Here is a 15043-nt window from a genome sequence, read left to right on the forward strand (position 1 = left end):
CTGGGTCATCATCCGAGACTGCTATAACATGGAAATATATGGCAGAATGCGGGTAAAACACAGAGCAGGAGATATACAATTCTCCCCCAAGGAGTTCAGTCACAAATTTAATTTACGCATTATTTTTTTTAACAAGTGTCATCAGCATGGAAGCATGTACTCTGGAATGGTGGCCAAAGGATGAAGGGGCATGTGAATATTTAGCATATCTGGCGTGTAAATACCTTGCAATGCTGACTACAAAAGTGCCATGTGAACGTCTGTTCTCACTGTCAGGTGGCATTGTAAATAAAAAGCAGGCAGCATTATCTTCCGTAAATGTAAACGAACTTGTTTCTCTTAGCGATTGTCTGAACAAGAAGTAGGACTGAGTGGACTTGCAGGCTCTAAAGTTTTAAATTGTTGTGGTTTTGAGTGCAGTTGTGTAAGAGAAAAAATCTACATTTGTAAATTGCGCTTTCACGATAGATTAAACTACTTTACTTGTATGAGGTGAATTGAAAAGTACTATTTCTTTTGTTGTTTTTACAGTGCAAATATTTGTAATAAAAATAAAATAAAATAAAGTGCGTACAGTACACTTTGTATTTGTGTTGTAATTGAAATCAATATATTTGAAAATGTAGAAAAGCATCCAAAATATTTAATAAATTTCAATTGGTATTCTATTATTTAACAGTGCGATTAAATCTGCGATTAATTGCGATAAATTTTTTTGAGTTAATCGCGTGAGTTCATTGTGATTAATTGACAGCTCTAGGTTTTTTGGCCTTTCCAGTCATTGCACGTTGGAGCACTCTCACTGCCAAATTTGAGCTGTTATGAAAACAAGAAAAAATTATAAAAAATCCTTTCCACAAAATATCGATTTGTTTTTTTACCTCAATTAAATTCTGGATCCTTTTCATTTATGACTTAAATATTAATTGTATTATAAAAGCAAAGACTATTCGGTATCTATACTACATGAAATAGTATGGACAGGATCAGAAGAACAGTGCCATATCTGTTCTCTGGATTTGATTTTCCAGATCTCTGGGTCAGGAGCATAATCTTTCATGAAAACCTCTGTATTACAGGTTTCAGAGTAGCAGCCATGTTAGTCTGTATCCGCAAAAAGAAAAGGAGTACTTGTGACACCTTAGAGACTTAGATGCATCCGATGAAGTGAGCTGTAGCTCACGAAAGCTTATGCTCAAATAAATTTGTTAGTCTCTAAGGTGCCACACGTACTCCTTTTCTTTCTGTGTTACAGGCCGTTCTTTAATTTCAAAGCTTTAAGGCCGTTGCCTCCAGATTCTCACAGTTGTCTGAAAATATTAAATCACTAATTTATATTGCCTAGTTTATTGCTCTCAGCTAAATGAGAACATTTTCTCACTATATAGCAGACCACACTACCCTGCATGCACTAGTTAATCCATCCGAAGCGTGTTTGCTAGTTTCTTTCCAATTTCAAGGCACACTTATATCTTGATCAAGTGCTGAGTGGACCCAGCAGACAGAAATTTTGTAAGGAATTCTAGGCCTGAATTGACACTTAGTCTGATGTAAACCAGGAATAATGCTACTAAATGAGATTATACCTTTGAAAAATTCATGGGAGTGGATCTTAGCATTTAAACTACAGTTCCTCAAAAACCAGTTCTTGTTTTGAAATGTAGGTCACAGTGCATGTAAAGCCCTTCAGACTATTGTAAGTGGCATGTTCATTTAGTAATAAACAATAAATAGGACATGAGAAGTTTACAAATATTTTGAACCTTTATAATCAATATTTATATCAGAGCAGCATGTAGAATACTAGATTGTACAGATACTATTTTGGGAGATAAAGAATCAATGCGCAAGAAAACCACTGACAGCTGTCAGTTGTTTTTTTTTAAGTTTTGAACAGAACGTCTGCAACATTAATTCAGCCCTCTTGTGCATATGCATTATGATAGTCTTTAATTACAAGGTGTCACTCTGATTTTTTTTCCCCGTGACAGGACCCCTGTCTCATTCCGTACAGAGAGTGGACCTGCTCTGGGGATGAATTGTAGCAAAGGAGGACCCCGTCTCAATCACTGCAGAAGTTAGAAGGTGTGTAGCAAATGACGACAGGTTTCAGAGTAACAGCCATGTTAGTCTGTATTCGCAAAAAGAAAAGGAGTACTTGTGGCACCTTAGAGACTAGCCAATTTATTTGAGCATAGGCTTTCGTGAGCTACAGCTCACTTCATCGGATGCATACTGTGGAAACTGCAGAGGCAGTGAATTGCAGAAAGAGAAAAGATAGTCTCATGCTTAAGGCCGTGGCATGTTGCCGTGGATAATTGGATTCTATCACTGCCTCTGCCACAGAGTTCCTGTGTGATGCTAATCAAGTCACTTAACCCAAACTTGTGTCACTAATTGTGTGTTTTCCATTTTCTGGGTTCCTGACTTTCTGGGTGCCTAGGGTCTGTTTTTTCAGAAGAGCTGAGTTCTTGTCCTTGCAATTGAAGCCAATGGGCTCTGTGCTTTGAACATATAAAGTGCTGTATAATACTTAGTACTCTGAAAAATCAGGTCCTCAGTATTACCCAGAATTAATGGATACTTTTTGTCCCTAATCTCTGTACCTCAGTCCACACACCTCACAGGGGAGTTAAGAAAATAAATTAATGTTTGTGAAACACTCAGATACTATCGTGATGAGTGCCATATAAAAGATCCTGAGGAAATTAATAATTCTATCTATAGAGCAGGGTCTGAACAGTGTGCAGTAAGTAAAGCATGGAGGTCAGACATTGAACAGTAAAGGACTCAAAATATTGAATAGCTGCTCATTAAGTGAGCATCATCCAAACTGTGCACTGAATGAGGTAGGGGTCCTGTGCAAAAAAAAAATTGTTTGGTCATATAATTAAAGATTGTATCAAGTCTTATATATTAATAATGTATACACTTGGACTGAGGTTGAGATGGAAATAGGAGACAGACTTGTTGAAAGTCTCTGGGTAAAGATAAGGAGGTAAAAACCAAGGATGATGTCATGGTGGGGGGGTCTACTACAGACCACCTAACCAGGAAGAAGAGGTGGATGAGGCTTTTTTTAAACAACTAACAAAATCATCCAAAGCACAGGACTTGGTGGTGATGTGAGACTTCAGCTACCCAGACATCTGTTGGGAAAATAACACAGCAGGGCACAGATTATCCAACAAGTTCTTGGAATGTATTGGAAACAATTTTTTATTTCAGAAGGTGGAGACAGCTACTAGGGGGAGGCTGTTCTAGATTTGATTTTGACAAATAAGGAGGAACTGGTTGAGAATTTGAAAGTGGAAGGCAACTTGAGTGAAAGTGATCTTGAAATGTTCATGATTCTAAGGAATGGTAGGAAGGAGAACAGCACAATAAAGACAATGGATTTCAAGAAGGCAGACTTTAGCAAACTCAGGGAGCTAGTAGGTAAAATCCCATGGGAAGCAAGTGTAAGGGGAAAAACAATTGAAGACATTTGGCAGTTTTTCAAACAGACATTATTAAGGGCACAAGAGGAAATTATCTCACTGCGTAGGAAAGATAGGAAGTATGGCAAGAGACCGCCCTGGCTTAACCAGGAGATCTTCAATGATTTAAAACTCAAAAAAAAAAAAAAAAAAAAAAAGTCCTACAAAAAGTGGAAACTTGATCAAATTACAAAGGATGAATATAAACAAATAACACAAGTATGTAGGGACAAAATTAAAAAGGCCAAGGCACAAAACAAGGTCAAACTGGGTAAGGACATAAAGGTTAACAAGAAAACATTCTACAAATACATTAGAAGCAAGAGGAAGACCAAGGACAGAGTAGGCCCATTACTCAATGAGGGGGGAAAGACAATAACAGAAAATGTGGAAATGGCAGAGGTGCTTACATGACTTTAGTTTCGGTTTTCACCAAGAAGGTTGGTGGCTATTGGACATCTAACATAGTGAATGCCAGTGAAAATGAGGTAGGATCAGAGCCTAAAATAGGAAAAGAACAAGTCAAAAATTACTTAGACAAGTTAGATATCTTCAAATCACCAGGGCCTGATGAAATGCATCCTAGAATACTCAAGGAGCTGACTGAGGAGATATCTGCACTATTAGCAATTATCTTTGAAAAGTTATGGAAGATGGGAGACATTCCTGAAGACTGGAAAAGGGCAAATATAGTGCCCATCTATAAAAACAACCCGGGGAATTACAGACACGGTAGCTTAACTTCTGTACCCGGAAAGATAATGGAGCAAATAATTAAGAAATCAATTTGCAGACACCTAGAAGATAATGAGGTGAAGAAGTAACAGTCAGCATGGATTTGTCAAGATCATATTGTGTCAAACCAAACTGATAGCTTTCTTTGACAGGGTAACAAGCCGTGTGGATGGGGGGAAGCGGTAGATATGGTATATCTTGACTGTAGTAAGGCTTTTGATACTGTCTTACATGACTTTCTCATAAATAAACTTGGGAAATACAGCCTAGATGGAACTACTATAAGGTGGGTGCATAACTAGTTGGAAAATCATTCCCAGAGAGTAATCATCAGTGGTTCACAGTCAGGCTGGAAGGGCATAATGAGTTGGTTCCTGCAGGGATCGGTTCTGGATCTGGTTCTGTTCAATATCTTCATCAATGATTTAGATAATGGCATAGAGAGTACACTTACAAAGTTGGTGAACGATACCAAGCTGGGAGGGATTGCAAGTGCTTTCGAGGATAGGATTAAAATTCAAAATAAACTGGAGAAACAGTCTGAAGTAAATAGGATGAAATTCAAGAAGGACAAATACAAAGTAATCCACTTAGGATGGAACAATCAGTTGCACACATACAAAATGGGAAATGACTGCCTAGGAAGGAGTACTGCGGAAAGGGATCTGGGGGTTATAATGGATCACAAGCTAAATATGAGTCAACAGTGTAACACTGTTGGAAAAAAAGCAAACATCATTCTGGGATGTATTAGCAGGAGTGTTGTAAGCAAGACACGAGAAGTAATTCTTCTTCTCTACTCTGTGCTGATTAGACCTCAACTGGAGTATTATGTCCAGTTCTGGGCATCACATTTCAGGAAAGGTGGAGAAATTGGAGAAAGTCCAGAGAAGAGCAACAAAAATGATGAAAGGTCTAGAAAACATGACCTATGAGGGAAGATTGAAACAATTGGGTTTGTTTAGTCTGGGGAAGAGAAGACTGAGAATACATAAAAGGTGGTTACAAGGAGGAGCATGCGGAGCAATCCTACAAAATTGTTGTTCTTAACCTCTGAGGACAGGACAAGAAGCCATGGGCTTACATTGCTGCAAGGATGGTTTAGGTCGGACATTAGGAAAAATGTTAAGCACTGGAATAAATTGCCTAGGGAGGTTGTGGAATCTCCCTCATTGGGGACTTTAAGAGCAGGTTGGACAAACACCTCTCAGGGATGATCTAGATCAGGGGTGGGCAAACTTCGGCCGAGGGCCACATCTGGGTGGGGAAATTGTATGCAGGGCCGGGGCAGGGGGTTGGGGTGCAGGAGAGGGGGCGGTGTGCAGGGATGGGCTCAGGGCAAGGGATTGGGGCAGAGGAGGGGTGCGGGGTGTATGAGGGGGCTTGGGGAAGGGGGTTGGGGTGCAGGAGGGGTGCAGAGTGCAGGAGGGGGCTCAGGGCAGGGGTGCAGGAGGGATACAGATTGTGGGAGGGAGCTCAGGGCAGAGGGTTGGGGTGCAGAAGGGGTGCAGGGGGCTGCAGGGGGCTTAGGGCAGGGAGTTGGGGGCCGGGGTGCAGGAGGGATTCGGGGTGCAGGCTCCGGCCCAGCGCCGCTTACCTAAAGTAGCTCCAGGGTGGCAGCAGCGCACACTGGGGCCAGGGCAGGCTCCCTGGCTGCCTGCCCTGGCCCCATGGTGTGCCGTGCCGCGCCGCTCCGCTCCGCTCCAGGAAGCGGCCAGCACCACATCCCTTCGCAGCCCCTGGGGCAGGGGTGGGCCACAGGGCTCTGCATGCTGCCCTTGCCTCGTCTCCAGGTACTTCCCCCGAAGCTGCCATTGGCCGTGGTTCCCCGTTCCCGGCCAATGGCGGGGGAGGGGGGATGATGCCTGGAGGCAAGGGCAAAGCATGGAGCCCTCTGCGGTGCCTCCTCCCCCCCTCCCCCCCCGGGGCCCCAGCTGGTTCTGAGAGTGGTGCGGGGCCTGCAGCACCAATGGGGAGGCAATCCTGTGGGCCAGACCCAAAGCCCTGAGGGGCCAGATCTGGCCCACAGGCTGAAGTTTGCCTACCCCTGGTCTAGATAATATTTAGTCCTGCCTTGAGTGCAGGGGACTGGACTAGATGACCTCTCGAGGTCCCTTCCTGTTCTGATTCTATGATTCTAAGATTGCACAGGCAACCGTAATTATGGCATTTCTTAAATTCTGAGTGCTTGACTTTGCAACCTTAAGAAAGTTCTTTTAATATAATTTGTGTGTAATATATAAAAATGTTGAAACTTTTAAGTCTGTTATCACATGGCCCTGCAGAGCAAGTACCATTGGAAAGGGGAGATTCTCAGATCCCGGCAGGACTGATTGCTTTCACTTAACCCTGGACTATCTGAAGACAGACTACATTTCTGCATGTTTATGGATTGAAAACTATTTTCATTTGCTTATAGAGGCACATTGGGGCTCAGCATAACAAAGTCACATGGCTTTAAAGGCATTTTTTGTTTTCAAAATTAGTACCAAGAGCATTTCTTAAAAAAAAAACAAAAAAACCCACCCTCAATTATATCTACAATAGTTTTTTCTGTAAATTACTTGTCAGATACAGAATACATAATGGCGTGGTGTATAGACATTTTATCAGTAGGAGTTTAGAATGGTCACATTACTCATGAGTGGCTCGGTCAATGTCAAGATTTTGAGAGCTAGAGGAAAGAACTGGGTGTGAGAGTAAAAGGAGAAGAGGGACATGGATGGATGAGTGAATGAATAGGAAACTGAAAATATCCCCATACCATTGCTATAAAGCTCCTATTTAGATCTGCAGAGTTGCAAGATATCTGCCTAGAAATAATTACTGATCCAGGACTGAACATTACTTTTCCTGGGCATTGGGCCAACGTAATTTTGGGAAGAATTCCATGTTTGGGGGAAGAAGAAAACATTTCTATAGGAGTTGAATTTAAAAATAACTGTATAAAACTTTGTGCTTGTTGAAGCCGCTCCCAGGTTTGGAGTGCCAGAATAAGTCTCAGTGGAAATTGATGAGTGGGTAGAGTGTTAGTGATTCAGTCAGAAATTCACAATAACTAAAATTTGCACATGGCTCTGCATTTGAGCATATTGAAATCACTACCTTCTATATGACTACCAGATATGTAGTCGCCACAAAGTGGGATCTCCCCAGTCCATACTTGCTACTTCCAAGAACAAAAAATATGAACCGAGATTTTCTTTCACTGAGATTTTGATCCCTTAGTCAGCACAGCCTCTTCCCCACTCTTGCTCCCCCTTTTTTGCCTGGTATAGAAAGCATGTGGATCTGATTGAGCAGCCTGGACCTCCCAGGTCCCTTTGAACAAGCATGAGAGAGTGAGGTGTTGGGGAATCCCAAATTTCATGGGGGTGCTGGGATGTGACACCCTCAGTGTCCTTAGTCCTAGTAAGATCCAGAGGGGTATTAAATCCCCTCACAGTTGGATGTGCTTGCACTATGTATCTGAACTAGAAATGTGCTGAGGCAGTCTGACATCCTTTTGTGGGTTAAATGTGTAGCATTGTTGGCTAGGTTACAGCCAGCATTGTTCATGGAGTCTGTAGTTTAAAACCTCTTTTGGTATCTGGCATTTAAGGTATTAAAACATTGACTGGCAGGTGAAATAATTTGGTGTAGCAACAACTGATCGTTTTAAGTCTGTCAGGATATGATTGTAACTGCAAGTTTATTTTGTGTCTTTAGATTATTATTTTAAATGAGAGGGCACTGTGCTTCATGTAATTCACGTCTCTCCTTAAAATACACCTCTTCATAAAATCACACCTTCTTTCTGTCCTTCCTTCTCATCACTTCCAGTCCCTCCCTCTTCTGAGCTATTTTCTGTTGTTGCCTTTAAATTATAAACTCTTCAGGTTGGGAAACCTGTTCTGTAAAGACCCTTGTAAATGCAGTGACATACAAATGCTTTATAAAGTATATACACAACTGATGCAATCCTATTAAAAGAAAAATAGTTTAAGGGGTGGATAGACCATTAAATTCCTATCCTGAATCTGCCTCCATGCAGTTCACCAATCCAAATTCAGTTGCAAGATTCGTCGATTACAAGGCCCGTAGGAGTCACTGGGATCATCTAGTCTAGGCTGTTGCGAGACACAGGCTGTGGACTTCCTTGAATTAATTCCTATTTGAACTCAAGCATATCTTTTAGAAAAACTTGCAATCTTGATTTAAAAATTGCCACACATGGAGACTCCACCACAATCTTTGATAAGTTCCAATGATTAATTACCCTCACCGTTTAACTATTTTCATCTTATTTCTAGTCTGAATCTGTCTTGCTTCAACTTCAAGCCACTGGATCTTGCCCTTAGCCCTGCAGCTGCATTGAAGGGGGGATCTCACAGGATAATAAGAAAGTGGGGAGGAATGATGGAGTTAGAATAAAGCTTTCAAATGGATCGACTTTTTCAAACTTGTGTTCATGATATTTAAGATGTAAATTGTTCCAACTGGCAGGCCTGCAGCTCAGATCATTAGGGGCTATATGAAATAATTATCATTTCAAGCTGACTTAAAATACAGTGTTAATTACATTTTCAAACAAGAAATACTCCCCCACTCCCCGTTTTGGGATTTTGTTGTAAGTACAAGTTTTACAATTTTTAGCAAAATCTTAGCAATTCACCTTTGAACACCTCTACTGGGGATTTAGCTTTCTGTAGCAAATGCGGAACAGATAGCTCAAGACTCTTGTTCTTCACTAGTTCACATTTTTCCTTAATTATTGTACATTAAATAGGGTTAGACTTAAAAACAAACTGACATTTATATTTTTATTAAGGAGTATGATGGGTAGTACATAGTAGGCAGGACATTGAGTCAAGACAGAGTATATTACACTGATAGCATGAAAGTATATGTTGTGATTCATTCAATTACATTAGTATTCATCCTTCCAGTATTTTATTTTCTCGAGGTTACAGATTTCATTATTTTTGAGTTCCTTTAGTGGAAGCAACATTTTTCTTCTTACACTCACAAGCCTTGGAAACAATATTTTTCCTGTGTACTGGTGGGTATATCCATGTATTTATTATATATAAGGCTACGATTATGTTACAGAGGTCACGGAATCCGTGACTTCCAGCAACCTCCGTGACATTGGGGGCCCCCAGCTGACTAGCCCTGTAATGTGAAAAACTGCTGACCGCATGCGCTAGTAACAGTAACATCTGCTGAAGCCAGCAGCGGGGGACCCCTGCAGCAGCCCAGACACAGGAGCTACTCAGTGGCCACGAGCAGCGAGCCCCACCCCCGCAGCTCCCAGCGTCCGGCCACAGCAGAGGGACTCCGGAGCTGCTCAGTGGCATCTGGAAGGTCCCCCTATTGCTCCCCAACCGGCGGTGGTCAGGAACCCTTCCCTGCTCCATCTTTGCAGGGGCAGTGGGGACCCTTCAGGTCCCTGCTGTTGCAGTTGGGGGAGGGGCAGGGTGCTGGACCCTCTTCCCTCCCCATTTTAGTAAACAATTTTACAAAACCTTTTGTAGTGGTAAACACCCATTTTTTTTCATGGTTTGTGTGTATGAAAAGATCTTCTGTACTTTCCACAGTATGCATCCGATGAAGTGAGCTGTAGCTCACGAAAGCTTATGCTCAAATAAATTGGTTAGTCTCTAAGGTGTCACAAGTACTCCTTTTCTTTTTGCGAATACAGACTAACACGGCTGTTACTCTGAAACCAGCCTTAATTATGTATTAGGCACCTTTTAGCATTTTTACACAAGCATTTTCTCTGTCATGTGGGAGTTTGAGAAAGAGAGGTGCTCTTGCATTAATGGAAAGCTGCCAGAGGAGTCTTCTGTTCCCATAGCACAGAATGGTTGGTCTCTAGGATCATGCTGATTTTTCACTTAATATGGAGAAATCACTTATTTCCTTCTCTTTTCTCAGAGAGAAGAATTAAATTACTCTTTTCTGATGGTATCATTTATGTAGATGCGACTATAAACTTTATCATCATTTACAATTAAAAGTGACAGGTTTCAGAGTAGCAGCTGTGTTAGTCTGCATCCGCAAAAAGAAAAGGAGGACTTGTGGCACCCTTTTCTTTTTAATTAAAAGTGAAAAGCTTTTGAGTTCAGTACTGGGATATTCCAATGAGAATTCATCATAGAATCAGAGAAATTAGATGGAAAAAGACCTACTATTTATTTCCATGTCCACAGGTGCCACCCCCGCAGCTCCCATTGGATGTGGTTCATGGCCTGTGGGAGCTGCGGAGCCAGTGCTTGGGGCTAGGCAGAGGCAGCGCAAGCCACCTGCTGCCCCTCCACCTAGGAGCAGCAGGGACAGGTCGCCGATTGAGGGGAGCCACCGGAAGTGAGCGCCCCCCCAGATCCGGCACCCTGAAACACCACCTGCTCCCCAACCTCCTGCTCTGAGCCCCCTTCTGCACCCAAACTCCCTCCCAGAGCCCGTACCGCCTCCTGTGCCACAACCCCGCACCCACTCCCGCACCCAAACTCTTCCTCCCTCTTAAGTGGAATTTCCCTCCCCCCCTTCCCCCGACATGTCGGGTAAAAAAGCTTTTACTGTAGTTTCCACCATCACCAAGGTGCCCCAGTGTGTGGAACAGAGCAGTAAATAGATATGGGCAGTTTTCTCAAGCTTAAACCTAGAAAAGACAGAATGAAAGTCGAAGGAGGGGAAAACCTTAACCTCAACTACGATCAGTGGTATTGGACTACAGATTGCCACAGTGGCTTGAAACCTTGTGGTCAAACTGGACTCATTACTGCTCCTGGACGTGCCATTGTCATAGTGACCAGGAATTTCTCCTCCTCTCTCACTAACAAACTTGCATCATTCTCCCTCAGATGAGAACCTAGCCATGGTGATCCATGCTTTTGCCTCCTTCAAGTTAGGTGACTGCACCTCCCTTAACATGGACTAAATACAGCTTCCACAAGAAAGCAGAAGACTTACAACCTGCTTTATATTCCACAAAGATCAATTCTGCTGGTTGTCAATTCACTCCAGAAGGGAATTCCTGCACCTGATTCCAATCTACAGTCCCCTTGAATGACTGCAGCCTGGCTCCCTCAGAGGTCACCTTACCTTCTGCAACTCTCCAAGATATCTATGCTCCGTGGGGACAATGCTGCTGCAGAGACCTCGTTTTAGACCCTCAAGTGCAGGAGCCAGAGTCTTCTCAATAGCAGGACCCTAGCTCTCGTGTAGGAAGAGCCATACTAAGCCCAAGCCTGGCTAGGTCTGAAATGAAGTTTAAGATGCACCTTTTCCATTTTCTTTTTTCTCCGGGAATCATTCCTACTTAATGAATTTTAAAAATAAAGTTGAACATACATATTTGTACTCTCCTGTCGCGTGGAGGAATGTAGAGAGAAAACACTAGTTGCACTAGTTTCTTTGGCTACTTCTTTGCTTTGTTCAACACTAAGACCCTGATCTAGCAAATCACTTAAATATGTACTGAACTTGAAGCATGTGAATAGTCCCATTGGCTCCAAAGGCAGTGTATTCCTCATTTGCTTGAGTGTTTTGCTGGATTGTGGCCTTAAATGCCTAGGTAATCGGTTCCGTATACATGCAATGTTGGCTGAAACTTGTTTTTTTTGAATTGCCATCCTTTATATTGTAATCTAGGAAATGGCTGTACTTATAAACTGCTGCAATTACATGTTCTAGACACTGGCATATGATTTGATCTGATTATTTGGGCTTTGAAAGTTGGGGAAACTTCTCAACAGATTGGGTTAATTCCCAGAGCTCGATTTGCTATTGCATAATTTTAGAAATCAACTCCAAAAATGGTATTTTGAAAGATTCCAGTTAGAAATGCTGCACAGTAGAGTGAGTCATTCAGTTTTTCAATAGGCAGATTGTATCTCTGCACTGACTTCTTTGCATAAATTATAGAGATTTTATAACCCAATACAAGAAGGAGATCTACAAGAGCTAGGAGTGTTTTTTTGTTTTTTCCCTATGATTTCATTTTTAAAAAATCTTTGGGTTTCTGTTTCTTTTGATGGCAGGAGACTGATTAGGGAGATCATCACTTGGTGTACCCATTTAACACTCTTTGACCTTATGTTTCTGCTGTCATGAGAATATTCCCTTAAATGGCTAACCAGTATTAAACTAACATAAGCAGCCCACCAGAGTGAAGAAGGCAAGATAGAAAAACAACAGACATATCTCAGGCATTAAGGACCAAGTTGAGATTATGTCTAGATCAATGTAAGGAGACTCTCAATTCCTACTTGATTTCCCCCTTGATCCAAGGGACAAGCAATCTGTGGCTCTTCACCAGTAGCAGATTACTTCCATCTCCAGTCTGCAACTTTGCCTGTATCAACTCACTTGCACTGGCCGGCATGTTGGGAAGTGGAACCAAGAATCCAGCCACTACTTACTCCTCTCTGCTCACCATCATGCAGGAGAAATAGCACCTCTTCTGAGCCAGCTTCACACATGCACCTAGAGAAGCAAGCACAGACTGCACAGAGTAGAGGGGGTGTGGGGTAGGGGATAGAGAAAGGTCTTATGCCTCCTTATTCCCTTGTGTGGCAGCATAAGAGGAAGGCACTGTCAATGCTCATTGAAGTCAGTGGGAGTCTTTCTGCTGACTTCAGTGTGCACTGAATTCATGCCTATGTTTGCATGAGGTATGTAGTTTGGGCATTCCTGCTGTTGTGTGCTCAGCACTGAATTTGTGTGAATATTAATTGATGTACATTATTGTCTTCCATTTTGACATACTTCAATGAAAATTAACAATAATACATAGCACTTATGCAATACTTTTTATCTTCTAAGTACTATGCCTCATCACCCCTGGGAGGTGGGTGTACAAGTAATATCAGATTACAGATGTGGAAATTGAGGCAGAGAGGTTAACAGAGTTGCCTAAGGTGTCAGAGAGAATCTGTAGGAGATCTGGGATTAGAACTTGTGTTTTTTGGCTTTCCACCTTGCTTAGACCTCTGTCAGACCTTTCTCTAACCCAAAGGTTCTCAAACTGGGGCTTGTGGTCCCTCGGGGTCGAGAGGTTATTACATGGGGGGTCGTGAGCTGTCAGCCTCCACCCCAAACTCTGCTTTGCCTCCAGCATTTATAATGGTGTTAAATATATAAACAAGTGTTCTTAATTTATAAGGGGGGTTGCACTCAAAGGCTTACTATGTGAAAGCGTTCACCGGTACAAAAGTTTGAGAACCACTGCTCTAACCCTAGTACATAAATAACTGTGAAAATTCATTAAAAAAACCAAACACTAATTGACTGAGGCTGTATCTACACGGTGAGCTAGGAGTGTGATTCCCCTGCTCGTGTCCTCACACTCATGCTGGCTTGAGGAGTGCTAGCACAAGTCTGAATAGCAATGTAGCCATGGCGGCATGGGCACCAGCAGCAGCCGTGGAGGCATGGCTGAGGTGTGCTGGGTACAGACGTGTGGTGAGTACTTGGCACTGCTCAGCTGTTCTGCCGTTGCCTGTGCTACCATGGCTGCACTACTGTTGATAATCTTGCTAGCTCTCATTGAGCTACTGCGACTCTGTGGGTAATCACACCCAACTCGTGGTGTAGTTTTACCCTGAGTGTGTGACCTTACCAGTTCCGAGCCTCAGTTGTTCGGTCTGTAAAATGATATCTATGGATACGATACAGGTGGTAACTATTATCCTTCACCAGCTTACGATTCAACATGAAATAATGGGCAGAACATTGCATCAAGAGGGAGGTAAGTAATTTCATTGTGTTTTATAGCTGTTCAAATATAAAACGTGTTTCTATAGGTCATGTTCAGTAACGTTATTTTTTTATTGTCACAGCATTGTTAAGGGAGTGGGAACATGGTGAATTTTATTTGCTGAAGAATAAGAAACAAGGTCTTATTTTTCTAAAATTAAATACGATGTTAACACTGCTGTCTATTCCGAGAGCCATATATAGAGTTTTTGAAACCAGGTAACAGTGTTGATTTTCCTTTTGCAACACAGTGAAAGCTCTGTGTTCCTCAGAAGAAGCTAGTTGCTAGGATACTTGTCCTTCATCCTCTTGTGGGGCCAGTGTTCTATCTGTCTATGCTAATGAGTTTAAGGAATTGTGATATGTCTTTAAAACTGTGCCAGAAAAACCACCTCCCCTTTTTTCTTGTTTTATTTTGCCCAATGCTTTCTGACCATGAGTTTTAAAACTTAGATCTTTAGAACTTAGGTCTTTCTGAAGTAAAGAATGAGGCAGAGTCAGATGCAAGTACAGAAAGTTTACTAACATGTCCTAAGCTTTTTGGGTTTGCTGAGATTTTCTACTTCGAACTAAACCCTGTTTCTTTATGTTGCTATACCTGAGAGGAGATGATGTTTTGATCATCATGTCTTGGATTTAAACTCCCAGTCCAGGCTTTAAATGGCCTGAAATGGAATTGTTTCACAAACTACTTCTCTGTGATCAGAAGAGACCTTAACAGCTATAATCCTTACGGTATGTTTACCCTGCACCTGGGAGCATGCTTCCCAGCCCAGGTAGACAGACATGCACTAGCTGTACTCAAGCTGGCGTGCTAAGAACAGCAGCGTGGGTGTTGTGGCACAGGTTGTGGTATGGGCTAACTACACGAGTTCACACCCAGGCTATTGGGCAGCTTTATGCTCGTGCCACTGCCCATGCTGCATTGTCCACTCTGCTATTTTTAGCAGGTTAGCTCTAGCAAAGCTAGCCCACGTCGGTCTACCTCTGGGGTTCTCAAACTTTTGTACCAGTGACCCCTTTCACATAAGTGCGACTCCTCCCCTTATAAATTAAAAACACTTTTTAATATATTTAACACCATTATA

General features: G+C 42.2%; 1 protein-coding gene across 4 annotated transcripts in view; it reads left to right on the plus strand.

The window, feature by feature from the left end:
* Positions 1 to 15043, plus strand: part of CCNY (cyclin Y) — a 227813-nt gene that overhangs the window by 128834 nt on the left and 83936 nt on the right. The window contains exon 2 of one of the 4 annotated variants that reach the window (XM_073334458.1): positions 1992 to 2085. The exons of the other annotated variants lie outside the window; for them this stretch is intronic. The gene's annotated coding sequence lies outside the window, so the exon portion shown is untranslated. The remainder of the gene's footprint in view (positions 1 to 1991; positions 2086 to 15043) is intronic. 4 annotated transcript variants of the gene reach the window in all.

Source organism: Lepidochelys kempii, chromosome 2 (assembly GCF_965140265.1).
Source record: "Lepidochelys kempii isolate rLepKem1 chromosome 2, rLepKem1.hap2, whole genome shotgun sequence".
NCBI lineage: Eukaryota > Metazoa > Chordata > Testudines > Cheloniidae > Lepidochelys > Lepidochelys kempii.